The sequence below is a fragment of the Gadus morhua genome, chromosome 20, assembly GCF_902167405.1.
Source record: "Gadus morhua chromosome 20, gadMor3.0, whole genome shotgun sequence".
NCBI lineage: Eukaryota > Metazoa > Chordata > Actinopteri > Gadiformes > Gadidae > Gadus > Gadus morhua.
The window spans coordinates 18,885,846-18,895,822 of NC_044067.1; the positions used below are offsets into that span (position 1 = coordinate 18,885,846).

General features: G+C 46.3%; 1 long non-coding RNA gene across 3 annotated transcripts; it reads right to left on the reverse strand.

Moving 5' to 3' along the window:
• Positions 1–669: 669 nt before the first annotated feature.
• LOC115533512 (uncharacterized) lies at positions 670–9,486 on the reverse strand. Of its 3 annotated transcripts, none has more exons than XR_003974201.1 (6): positions 9,250–9,486; positions 7,384–8,658; positions 7,193–7,294; positions 5,850–6,090; positions 5,536–5,674; positions 670–1,543 (listed from the first exon to the last, which is right to left on the reverse strand). It is a non-coding gene; the product is annotated as an uncharacterized LOC115533512 (long non-coding RNA). The 3 variants fall into 3 exon arrangements; XR_003974202.1 differs by lacking the exon at positions 670–1,543 and having other exon boundaries at positions 3,821–5,674; positions 7,384–7,907; positions 8,449–8,658; positions 9,250–9,344; XR_003974200.1 differs by lacking the exon at positions 670–1,543 and having other exon boundaries at positions 3,821–5,674.
• Between the last annotated feature and the right edge of the window lie 491 nt (positions 9,487–9,977).

Sequence of the window (9,977 nt, forward strand, 5' to 3'; positions counted from 1 at the left end):
GCCCCCAGTAGTCTTTCTTAAATGTGAAGTTGGCATTTTCTTTTCTTATGGTGTATTCTATGTGCTTACTAACCAACAATCAAATATTTCATTCATATTCAAATAATTATGTTTCTGGAATTGGTATCCATTTCTGCTCGGACCCCGGTATAGGCTGTCATACTGCAGCCTATACCGTATAGGCTGTCATAGCCTATACCGTAAGTCGAAAACTCTTAAAATTGTCAGGTATGGTTAGCAATACCCCCCTCTACCCATATACCCAGATTTGTGGTACTGCACCCAAAGGTGGCGCTATTGTATGGGGTCAGAACAGTCTCATTAATAATGAATGCACAGAGAAGGATTCACAAATGTATTTTGTGATTTATATATAAATTACTCTCTTCCCACAAATACATTTCAATGCACACATAAATGGATATCGGTATGTATAAATGTCAAATAAATTCATAAACAAAAATAAGTTTCATAAACACATTTCTGATCCACACACAAATGTACCTTGTTTTAAATAAATGTAATATAAATCCATAAATATATTAATTAAAAAAATATTTGCAATTTTCATCACAATGTATTTGGATGTTGTTACATTTATATACAAACTGTTAAACTTGTATTTACAAGACGTTTTTCATTTGTGAACTTATTTGCATTTTTGTGTGAACTGGTCTGTATTTATGTGTGGATTTTTGAGACTCTCCTGACGTCGCTAGATTCACAAATGCATTTTTTTCAACAAGGAACTCTCTGTAGCCAATCAGATGCCTCCCTCGTTTTCAGCCAATCACAAAAGGGTGAAACTGATCACGGGGCCGTGGCATATGGAAGAAACTCCCCCGGGACGCACAGGGGCTGGCCGTACACCAGCTCGGCCGATGAGGCTTGAAGATCTTCCTTGGGGGCAGAGCGAAGGCCCAGCGTAACCCATGGGAGGCGGTCAGCCCAGTCACTGCCCGTAAGGCTGGCCCTGAGCGCGGCCTTCATGTCACGATGAAACCGCTCGCAAAGTCCGTTGCTCTGTGGGTTATAGGCTGTGGTACGGTGGACCTTCACCCCCAGGACCCCGGCGACCGCAGACCGCTACGATGTGAACTTCGGACCCCGGTCCGAGGAAAGGTCGGACGGTGTGCCGAAACGGGCCACCCAAGCCATAATGATCGCCCGGACAACTTCCGCTGATGTAGTGGAGGACAGGGGAACCACTTCTGGCCACCTGGTGGTCCTGTCCACCATGGTGAGGAGGTAGGTGTAACCACGGGAGGGGGAAAATGGGCCCACCAGGTCTACATTCACATGGTCAAAACGTCTCTCTGGCACTTTGAAGGGTGCCAAGGGGGCCTTAGTATGACGAGTCACCTTTGCACGCTGGTACGCCACATAGACAGCAGCCCAGGCCCTGACGTCCCTCCGCAGGCCCGGCCAGACGAAATTGGCCCCCACCAGCTTGGCAGAGGCCTTCACCCCCGGGTGGGAAAGGCCGTGGATAGTGTCAAAGAACTTACACCTCCAGCCAGCAGGTAGGGCTGGGCGATATGGCCTAAAAAAAGAATCCCTGATTTTTTCACAAAAAATCAGATTTCCGATTTAAATCGATTTACATAAAAAGGCATTATGGCAGGCCCTGCCATTGTAAACAGTGTAACCTGTAACATTACATAAAATGTAAAATATATAAAATATAAAATAAAATATTTCTGTAAACATCAAATATTACTAATGATAAGAGGTAGTTCTGATAAATGGCCAACATAACATTCAAACTTTCAACATGTGTTCATAAATATACAGTGTTTTGCAAACAGTAATTGCCTTAAAAAAAAAAGGAATAGTAATGGGAGAAGAATGAGAAAGACACACACGCAGCTCTTTCCTTCACTCTTCTGTATTGAATGAGGAAAAGGAGCGCGATCCCCCTACTGGAGCCCCGAGGCATTACCAACAGATCGACGAATTACCAACAGATCGACGAATTATTAAACCACACAGATATATTTCAAATGAATTATGTTTACCTCAAAATAGATTATACATATATGAATAAATTGTTGTATACAACTTGTCACACTCGCTCTCATGTTTGTGTATCACTTTGGTAAATGCGCGCTCTGTGCGGGGGGAGGGCTGAGCCCATTCCGAACTACGGGAGCTGAGAGGGAAGCGTTGGCGGATGTTGAAGAGAAAACCGATTTTCATTTAAACAAGTCGACGTGAGCTACACACTCGAGTTAATCGATAAAATCGGTTTATCGCCCAGCCCTACCAGCAGGTACCATGGGACACGGTTGGCCGGTGGAGACGTCGCAGAGGTTCATTTCTGGGGACCAATCCAACATGTCCGCCGGCCTCCTGCCCCGCAAGGCGTCGTACAAGGGTCTCATGAGTTGGGCCGCATGGGGGAGGAAACGGTTGTAGAACTACACCATGCCCAGGAACTCCTGCAGAGACTTCACAGTGGGCGGGCGTGGGCAACTGGCGACAGCGTCCACCTTGGCAGGGAGGGGAACGCCCCCCTGCGGGGTGACATGGTGGCCAAGGAAAGTGATGGATGACCGGCCCAACTCGCATTCGGCCAGGTTGACGATGAGACCATGCTCACTGAGCCGACCGAACAGCTGCTGTAGACGCGTCAGGCGGTCGTCTGCTGACGCACTGGCCATGAGAATGATGTCCAAGTAAACAAACAGGAACGGCATGTCCCGCAGCACAGGGTCCATGAGGCGCTGAAACGTCTGCGCCGCACCCTTGAGGCCAAAGGGTGTGATGACTGCCGTCTTGGGCACATCCTGCGGGCCGACGGCACCTGATGGTAACCGCGCACCAGGTCCACCTTCAAAGATGGCGGCGCCGGCCAGGTGGGCGGACACGTCCTTAATGTGCGGCGCTGGGTACCGGTCGGCGGTGGTGGCGTTGTTTAGGCGACGGAAATCACTACAGGGACGCCAACCGCCATCAGCCTTGGTCACCATGAGCAGGGGGGAGGCCCACGGACTTTTGGAACGTGCACAATGCCGAGGCTGCCTTGTTCTTTTTGGAAAAAGTCTGCCGAATCAGGATCGCTTTAACTCACATTATTTGTAATGTTTTTGCCCAGTCTCTATGAAGCAAAAGGAGGGGAATTGTATGGGCAGTTTGGGCACGCGTGGAGATACAATTAGTAGGGCATCTGAAGGATGCGTTACCTGGAGCGTTGTAGCCCCTGGGCTATGTGTTGTGACTTATCTACTGGGCAGGCGTGGACTCAGTTATGTGCTCTGATTGGCTAAGCATGGTGCTGAACTCCCGCCCCCCTGGATGCCCGTATGTGTCTTTATGCTGTCCCTTGCGGCAATGTGTTGGCATTGCAACTTTGTTTGTGGCTATGTGTGGGAATTACACTTGTTCTTGTGGCCTTGAGCGTCTGGGTCTCTCGAACATCTTGACTGCTCGTATCTCTAGAATTGACACATGATGGCCTCCTTTATGAGCTGGACGCCTCCCTAGGCTCCGGATCCCTCCTTAGCATGGGAAAGAAGCCTCTTTTAATTGGCAAGGGCATATGTGGCCTTGGTATGAGTGTGTGAATTATGTTACAATTCCCTCCTTGGTCATCTCAGATGACCATCCTACAAGCAATATAAAAGTATAGAAGTATAATATTGGATCCTCATTGGATCATCGGCCTGTGACCTTCAGCAGTCACTGGATCGGCTGGCGGCCGAGTGTGAAGCGGCTGGGATGAGGATCAGCACCGCTAAATCTGAGGCCATGACTCTTAGCAGGAAACCGGTGGATTGCTTACTCCGGGTAGGAAATGAGTCCTTAGCCCAAGTGAAGGAGTTCAAGTACCTCGGGGTCTTGTTCGCGAGTGAGGGTACTATGGAGCATCCGCTAAGCGGATGAGGATGAGGATGAGGATAATAGTATAATAGTATAAAAGTATAAAGCAAAACAGAAAAATATCATGGGTACATTACCATGCAACAATCATCAAAACCACCAACCAACCCGCACAATCAGGCAGTCCGGAGGGTCACATGGAATACACAGTGGGCTACAAGCCTCACTCAACAAATAAGCAGTAGACATACAACCACCATGTCATACAATCATCACTAAATTAGTAGTCACACAATCGTCACTAAATTAGTAGTCACACAATCATCACTAAATTAATAATCAAAAATACCTCATGCAACATTTAGGAAAACAGTAATCAAAAATAGGTCATGCAATCATCAACCATTGATCCAAAAAGGCACACATATAGGTTTAACTAAAAGATAAAAATAAAAAAAACACAACAAATACCTCTACGAAGAAAAATGTAACATCATGTAGAGTCCCATCCACTCCCCCCATTGGTTGTTTATAATCGCAAAATCATAACATGCATGTGTCCACAGACTATTATGTCCGACCATGGCCCCCTATCACAGATATTTATTCCACCGTTCGCTTTTACGGAAAGTAGCACAAAATCACTCAACATATATCCGGAGGGAGACAACCGCGGGCAACAATCCATTTCTCCCATGTCGTGGTTCATGAACTTCTGGGGTTATCTCAACCATGGCTGAGATTACCCCAACTAGAGTCTCGTTGTGGAAATAACAGACGTCAAAAAACCGACACGTTATGAGCCATAACACAAACAGAAGAACGGTTATCCAAATAACAAAGAAGTGTACAACACTTGCGTTACAGTGTGTGTATTCACACACACACACGTGGCGCTCGCACGGTCGTAACTCATTGTCTCATTGGCGGGCCAAATTCTTTGGGTGGGCAAGGCAGAGAAAGGGGAGGTAACTTGGCCCCTTATGACGACATATGGGGCCAAATTCGGAATCTGAGCATCTGAGCTTTCACTTTTCAAAGGCGGAGCAGGATACCTAGTGCTCGTTTTGCACCTTATGCCATTTCTAGCTACTGGGGGACCATAGGGAGGCTAGGGAAACTCATATTAATGTTAGAAAACCTCATAAAGTAACATTTTCATGCCATGGGACCTTTAAGGCCCGTAGTATAGAGCGTTGTGATTGGTCAAGTGCATGTTTGGGGATGCCAAACAATGGGGGGATTTATTGGTGTGTTTGTACACCAGCCTTAAGGGCTGATTATGGTTCCACGTCGACGTAACGCAAGGACCTGTTTTGGTTCTCTGTCGGGTTTTGAGAAGGGTCTGGCTGCAGTCTGTAGGACATGGACATCCACATCCAACTGCTCAACTGCTACTTCACTCAATCCCGTCTTCCAATTGTCGCGAACACAGCAGCTCTGGGGAGGCATGGTTTATCCCCGGGCGTGGGAAAGTTTCAATCTCTTTCAATCTCTTCTTTCAATACAAAAACCCTAACCCTAACCACTACCTAACCCTAACCCTAACCACTACTACCCTAACGCCTGTTTTCCACCAGGGACGTAAGCGCCGCGGAACGGCTGTGAACTCTGCCCTGCGTCAATCCCCACAGCTTTGCGCTGCCTTGCGAGCCAGCCGTATTGACACGAGATCACGAGATCACGCGATAATCCTAAACCTAATGTACTCACCTCATGTGCATGTTGCACAGGGGCAGCCGGGAGAGTGTTTATTGAAGGGAGAGGATCCTTGGCCAGGTATAGCTGTTGAGGGAGGACATTGCCTTGCAGCAGCATGTTCCTGTCCTTCCTCTTGTCCCTCCTAAGCAGCCTACAAGACAAACATTCATTATTTTATATGTGTAAGCCTATCCTTCCTCCCTAAGGTTATTACATACAGTGTATTACATATTTTCTAACAAGCATGCAGGTAGAGGTTTTTCTTGAGGTTAAATATTTACAGACTGTCTTGGCTGTATGGGGAAGGTAAATGAAATAACACATACCATGCAGAGACCGTGGTGTTGTTCACCGGCACCAGAGCCAGCGCCGTCTGGACCTGCTGTCCTCCAGCAGCTGTCTAATATGGCTGTAGATGCTCACAATTGACCGAGGGATGGGCAGGGTTTTCCCCCTCGTGTCCTTGGGCCTGTAACGTGACTAGTCAAACTCCTTGGCGTGTCTGAGGCAGTGGTGACCCTGTGGTGTTCGGGATCCTGGGCTGCTTGGCCGTGAGTCATGTATAGTCTGTGGGAGAGAAGTATGATATGATCTGGACTAGGGATGGGCGATATGGCCTAAAATCCATATTGCGATATACATGCAACCTATTGCGATAACGATATATATCACGATATATAAATCATAATAGAACCATTTAAGAACAGGTTTCATAGACTCTAAGGAAAGCTAAACTGCTAAATGTATGTCGTTTAGAACATTTATTGTGCAAAACTAATCATACAACATAATGTTGTAGCTGCAGAGACTTTAAAAAAGAAAAAAATATTCTGTGCAATGACGTATAGCCTACTTCTCTTAATGAAATAAAAATGAGCGGTGTCTTGTTAATAAAGAAACGGATACTGTGAATTAGGGAAATACGTCCAGTATTACGCATGGCTATTTTAAATAAAGACAAATCTTCCAAGTGTTTGCACAGATACTTGCTATTAAAACATAAAACAATTAGTGGAAAATGAACGCATATAATTTTGAAATGAACATGAAATGAGAGCAATCACCAGCTCCTCCGTTTCGCTTTCAGCCATATTTACTTAGATGACGATGATGCGTTGAAGCCGGTTGGAGCTCATGGCTCTTTAAATTCCGCGGGTCGCGGACGATGCGTTGCAGCCGGTTGCAGCTCGTGGCTCTTTAAATTCAGCGGGTCACGGACGATGCGTTGCAGCCGGTTGCAGCTCGTGGCTCTTTAAATTTCGCGTGTCGCGGATGATGCGATGCAGCTGGTTGCAGCTCGTGGCTCTTTTTAAAATTTGCGGGTCGCGGACGATGCGTTGCAGACGGTTGCAGCTCGTGGCTCTTTATATTTCGCGAGTCATGGATAGATCGCGTCAAACATACATTATCGCGATAGAGCAATATAACTAAAATCTCTATCGTAGGCCATTTTTTATCGTTTATATCGTATATCGTTTATATCGCGCATTCCTAATCTGGACTGTGAACAAGGATGTAAAGTCGTGAAGAACCAAGTAACAATGTCAATAGGGATTGCAATAAAGTAGTTAACTTTATTTATTAAGTTAACACTTAATAAATACTATGTGCTGTCTCTTAATCAATGATTTGTATTGAACCAAAATTATAGCAAATTGTGGTCAAGCACCTCTCTGCCGCCTGCTGTCCAGGAGCAGAGCCACTCGGCCTCCTCGGTGCTCTCCACGGTCCTCCTGATGTCTGTCCTTGCTTTCTAGCCTTCTGGGTGTAGCTAAACGGTGAAAGAGACATCCATATTCTTCATTCATTCCATGGAATGTATGTTTAATTCTGGTGTACTAAATAATTACTATTTTCTACCTTGAATGCTTCTTGTCCATGTCATGGAGAGCTGTATATAGCTGGACTATGTCCGCTTCCTCCTTCAATGACAATATATATATACCGGAGCTGTTCATTTTCCCGGAAAATTTTGGGCATTTTAAGGAAATCCCCACATCCTCATGGGTGCCCAGATGAACAGCCTCTGCCGGTGGTACCATCCAGGCTCAGGACGAGAGGATTTGGGCTCCAGTGGGGGGTGAAACCAGCAGGCTTCAAATTTCTGCTTCAGCTGACCTGTAGGCTCATATAGGCACTTTGCAATCCACACCTGATCTGCTTCCTGGATTACTTTCCGAAATTGATCGGGAAGAAAAAACTACTGGAGTTGGTTTAGGTGGAGTTGCAGTGTGGTGTGGCGTGGCACAGCTATTTGAAGGAGGGAGCAGAGATGACGTTGGCATCGGTGGTAGTAGTGTGTGCTTCGGTGGTGATGGCGTTGGCTTCGGTGTTTGTACTGTTGGCTTTTGCATTGATGGCATAACGAATCCTGCATAGTGAACCTGTTGAATATGGTTCAAAAGATCAACAGTACCCTGCACCTTGGCCCCACAGGTGTCACACGTCTCCTGAGCATGGTGGTCAGACAGGTGCTCTGAAAAATGTGCTGCCTCCACAAGCTGGTTGCACCCGTAGCACTGCACTTCCTGTCCTGCCACTGATGCCCCTGCCTCCTTGTCTCCTCTCCCTGCCTCTGCCTCTGTGTGGGACCGGGCTCCCCCTGCATCCGTGTCTCCTTTTCCTGCCTCTGAGCCGACTCGGACTCGCCCTCCCTCTGTCTCAACTACTCCTGCCTCACTGGACCCAGCTCCTGATGACAGATCTGCTGGCTGGGGGGGGGGGGGGGGTACACAAAGAGGGGCCATGCTACATACACCTAAGAATCCTACACTACTAGTTTTCTCCAGTTGTTAAAATACATCAGGCATTACTGCAAAATCACTGAAGCCCACCAGAGGAAAAAACAAGCAAACCTGTAAACAATCAATTAGTAAATAACTCACTTACCTTGTGGAACCCACAGGGGAAAATAATTTCACATACCTTGTGGAACCCACAGGAGCACTGAAGGCTTCTCCCGAACAGATCCTTACTAGCACTATGGCTCTGCAGGGGGCAAGCATCGATGCTCTCCAAGGCCTTTTTCCATTTCTTGGCCCCTGGCCGTTTGCCAGTCGAGAAGCGGTATTGGCCCTGGGCATATTTTATGCAGAGGTCCCTCCAGTAGCCGTCTGGCTTTCCTGTGTTAGTCATCTGCGAACATTAAATATAAAACAGGTTAATGTCGAGCTAGGCTATGTGTGTGTACAGACAGACCGAGTGGAGGAAATTATTATAATGTGTGTGTGTGTGTGTGTGTGTGTGTGTGTGTGTGTGTGTGTGTGTGTGTGTGTGTGTGTGTGTGTGTGTGTGTATTCATGTAGGTAGGTAGGTATTTTTTGCAGTACTGTTTTATTATTGTTAATAATTAAACTTGGCACAAGCATGTCATAGGCTACATCTGGACACATCTGCACTCTGCCCCAACATATAAACAGGCTCCATAACCGGAGGGGACGAACCCTGGCACAATTATTTAACATCACAAGACATCATTAAACGGCAAATAAATAAGTTATTATTGGTCTTCTGATTCTATCATATCGCCAATATCCCCACCCTGCTGGCCGTAGCCACACAGTGCTAGTATGCACAGCAGTCAGAAGCTCCGTTAGCAAAGTGGCCACGTAACAAGAAAGTTGAAATACAAAGTTGAATATCATGCTGCCGGGACGAGAAATGAAATCGTTAACCGTTTTGTTTTTTATGGTGTTGCTTTTATGAGTATTAATCAAGTTTCCAAACCTTTTTCCCGAGTCTGTTGTGATGCGGTGGAAAAGAATGGCTGCCACTCTAAAGCTATAACCACCATGATAACCACACCTCCTCGGTCACGTGACCTACACAGTTCGGAATCAGTGTTCGGACCGTGTTCGGACGTTGTTCGGACCTCGTTTGAAACTCTTTGATCTCGATAGGAATGCGTTCGGACCTCGTTCGGAATTGTTCGGACCTTTTCTAATGTGTTAGGACCTCGGAGACAGTCCAGAAACTGACAGGTAGTTTACCAGACAAACAATGCCAGACTGTAAAGGGGGTACGAAATGAAACGAGGTACTGAGCATCAGCCTTTTGAAGACGAGCGAGGGCTGCTGGTAGCATATGTTATGCTGCATAAAAAAAGCGCCCAGAGGAGAATTGCATCTGCCAAATCCTGACCAACAGTAAACACTAGCGAAGGACCAATGTAGACTTCACTCGTTACAACATCATAAGCAAATTGCCCGCAAATAATATCCCCTACAATTTAGGATAATCACACAGGTTATGCGAGAACATATTTATGTCAGGATAGGCCTACCAGGCTCTCAATCAGACAAAACAACTATAACCACATTGGCATAGCAATCGCACCGTGTATGGAAGCATATATGTAGCAAAATTCAAATGGCAATGCAATTTGCAATTACATTATGCAATTGACAATTCATAAGAGCCGGACAGTAACGGAGTACATTTACTTGAGTACAGTA